Below are 3,206 nucleotides of genomic sequence, written 5' to 3'. Positions count from 1 at the left end.
AGAACAAAACATAAACCAGAAGCAGCACTGTAACAAATTCAATAAAGATCCACATAAAATCTTAAAAATTTGTATGAGCCATCGGACCTCTCAGACATAAGCACAAGTAGGGATTGGTTGCCTGCCTTCCAGTCCTAACTCTGTGCCTTGGGCAAGTTACCTCACCTCCCTGTACACCAGTCCCCTTATTTTTATGTACCTCATAGATACACTGTAAGGAGTAAGAGAATATGTCCAGGCGCTCCCAGTAAAGCCCAGCCTCCCGCCCCTCACCCCCAACCATCCAAGGGGCCGCCAACCAAGCCACCTCACGAGCTGCAGACAGCGGCCCTGACCCGAGAGGGAGAGAGCTACAGACATGGCGGCGGCCAAGCCTGAGAACCTCTCCCTGGTGGTGCACGGACCCGGAGACTTGCGCTTGGAAAACTATCCTATCCCTGAACCAGGCCCAAATGAGGTGCTTCTGAAGATGCATTCTGTTGGAATTTGTGGCTCAGATGTCCATTACTGGCAGCATGGTTGAATTGGAGATTTTGTTGTGAAAAAGCCTATGGTGCTGGGGCATGAAGCTTCAGGAACAGTCGTAAAAGTGGGATCATTGGTCAGGCACCTACAACCAGGTGATCGTGTTGCCATCGAGCCTGGTGCTCCTCGAGAAACTGATGAGTTCTGCAAGATCGGCCGATACAATCTGTCACCTACCATCTTCTTCTGCGCCACGCCCCCCGATGATGGGAACCTCTGCCGGTTCTACAAGCACAATGCTAACTTCTGCTACAAGCTTCCTGACAATGTCACCTTTGAGGAAGGGGCCCTGATTGAGCCACTGTCTGTGGGGATCCATGCCTGCTGGTGAGCTGGAGTCACCCTGGGGAACAAGGTCCTTGTGTGTGGAGCTGGGCCAATTGGACTGGTCAGTTTGCTTGCAGCCAAGGCAATGGGTGCAGCTCAAGTGGTGGTGACTGATCTGTCAGCCTCTTGATTGTCTAAAGCCAAGGAAGTCGGGGCTGATTTCATCCTCCAGATCTCCAACGAGAGCCCTCAGGAAATAGCCAGGAAAGTGGAAGGCCTGTTGGGCAGCAAGCCAGAAGTCACGATTGAGTGCACAGGGGTGGAGGCCTCCATCCAGGCCGGCATCTATGCCACTCATTCTGGTGGGGCCCTGGTGCTGGTGGGGCTGGGCTCTGAGATGACCCGAGTGCCCCGAGTGCACGCAGCCACCAGGGAGGTGGACATCAAGGGTGTGTTTCGATACTGCAATACATGGCCGATGGCGATTTCAATGCTTGCATCCAAGTCTGTGAATGTAAAGCCCTTGGTCACCCATCGGTTTCCTCTGGAGAGAGCTCTGGAGGCCTTTGAAACATCCAAAAAGGGTTTGGAGTTGAAAGTTATGATCAAGTGTGACCCCAGCGACCAGAATCCGTGATGTGAATTGAGCTCTGTCGTTGTCTCCACTCTCAGCATGTTGGGGTTCAGTGGTTGACTGGGAGTGGTGGAAGTTTCTTTTGAGTAGTTAGAATAATTAAAATAATTCATTGTAAACAGAGAGCTTTATTCTGAGGAGTTGTGCCTTAAAAACACAAGTAAGGAGAATTTGGGGGAACTTGTAGTCAGGATGACCTGTTTATGCTGATCAAAGTTCAAGTAGAGCAGAGCTTGAGCAGGCAGGTGCTGGGAACTCCCCTTCTTCCTGGAGTGCCTGGAAGTTGAATAAGGAAAGAAATCTGCCCATTGAATTCCTGCTTCTAGTGCGACTGTAGCCAGATGGGAGATGGTAGCTCAGGTAAGAAGAGACCATTTACAACTTTATCAAGACTTAAGTGGCCCAGAAGCTGATTTTCACAAAAATCTGCAGCTCTGGGTTGAGGGTGAAAGGTTGTGAACAATTTTACTTCAGACCACAGTGCCTCTCCCTCGACACAAGGGCTGTTTGGTTTGATGACAAAAGGAGAATAAGGGACTCACTTTTCTGAATCTAGGACATATAAAAATCAAACAAATAAAATCGCAATCTCATGAGAATATGTCCATGTAAAGCAGTTGGAACAGTGCCTGGCTCCTGGCAAACGTTAGCTATTAAAGTTTCAGTACTTTGGCCACCTGATGCCAACAGTTGGTTGTTTGGAAAAGACCCTGGATGCTGGGACAGTTTGAAGGCAGAAGGAGACGAGGGCAACAGAGGATGAGGTGGTTGGATGCCATCACCGACCCAGTGGACTTGAGTTTGAGCGAGCTCCGGGAGCTTGTGAGGGACAAGGAAGCCTGGTGAGCTGCAGTCCGTGGGGTCGCAGAGTCGGACACCACGCAGCAACTGAGCAACACCACCCATGAAGACCAAGAGCGCTGGGACTGACGTTAAAGATGAGGCGTCCTCGCTGCTTGCTTTTGCCGCTGTTCCGTTGGTCAGTCGTGTCCAGCTCTTTCTGGACCCCATGTGCAGAACCCCGCCAGGCTCCTCTGTCCATGGGATTCTCCAGGCAAGAATACTGGAGCGGGTCGCTGTGCCCCACTCCAGGGGCTCTTCCTGACCCAGGGATCGAACCCATGTCTCCTGCCTTGCAGGTGGATTCTGAATCGCTGAGCCACTGAGGAAGCCCTATTCCCTCTATCACGTTGAGTGAAAAAGCAGCCAGACACAAAAGAACAGTTTGATTTATATTACGTGGTATTTAAGGGCAGGAAAAAAGTTAACCTATGATGATAGAGGTAGATCGGTATAGAGGAGGTGGGAGGCCAGCATGTTGACTTGGAAGGGGTACACGGCCGTCTTCCCAGGTGCTCTTGCTCATCATTACACAGATGAATGTGTATGTGGAAATGAGGTCTTAAGATCAGAGTGCTTTAATGTATGTAATTTGGGGGCTTCCCTGGTGGCTCAGCTGGTAAAGAACCCGCCTGCAATGCGGGAGACCTGGGTTCAGTCCCTGGGTGGGGAAGATTCCCTGGAGAAGGGAAAGGCTACCCACTCCAGTATTCTGGCCTGGAGAATTTCATGGACTATACAGTCCAAGGGGTCGAAAAGAGTTGGACACAACTGAGCGACTTTCATGTCTTAGGCAGAAGTAAGGGATTGTGGCCAATCTCCTTTTATCTTGACACTGAAGACTTCCCCCAACTCCCTTTTCTTCCTCCCACCGAGAACCTCAGAGGGGAGCCTCACTGAGTGTTAATTTCCCTCCCCTGCTTCTTTCTGTTGACCCCCA

At 50.7% G+C, this 3,206-nt stretch overlaps 1 pseudogene; it reads left to right on the top strand.

Annotated features, from left to right (window-relative positions):
* Positions 1-244: 244 nt before the first annotated feature.
* LOC129547568 (sorbitol dehydrogenase pseudogene) lies at positions 245-2,012 on the top strand (annotated as a pseudogene).
* The last annotated feature ends 1,194 nt before the right edge of the window (positions 2,013-3,206 follow it).

The sequence above is a fragment of the Moschus berezovskii genome, chromosome 24 (assembly GCF_049115385.1).
Source record: "Moschus berezovskii isolate FMDL1 chromosome 24, NW_MosBer_1.0, whole genome shotgun sequence".
Classification (NCBI taxonomy): domain Eukaryota; kingdom Metazoa; phylum Chordata; class Mammalia; order Artiodactyla; family Moschidae; genus Moschus; species Moschus berezovskii.
The sequence above is the reverse complement of the archived record's forward strand: the minus strand, read 5'-3'. Positions and strand labels throughout refer to the sequence as shown.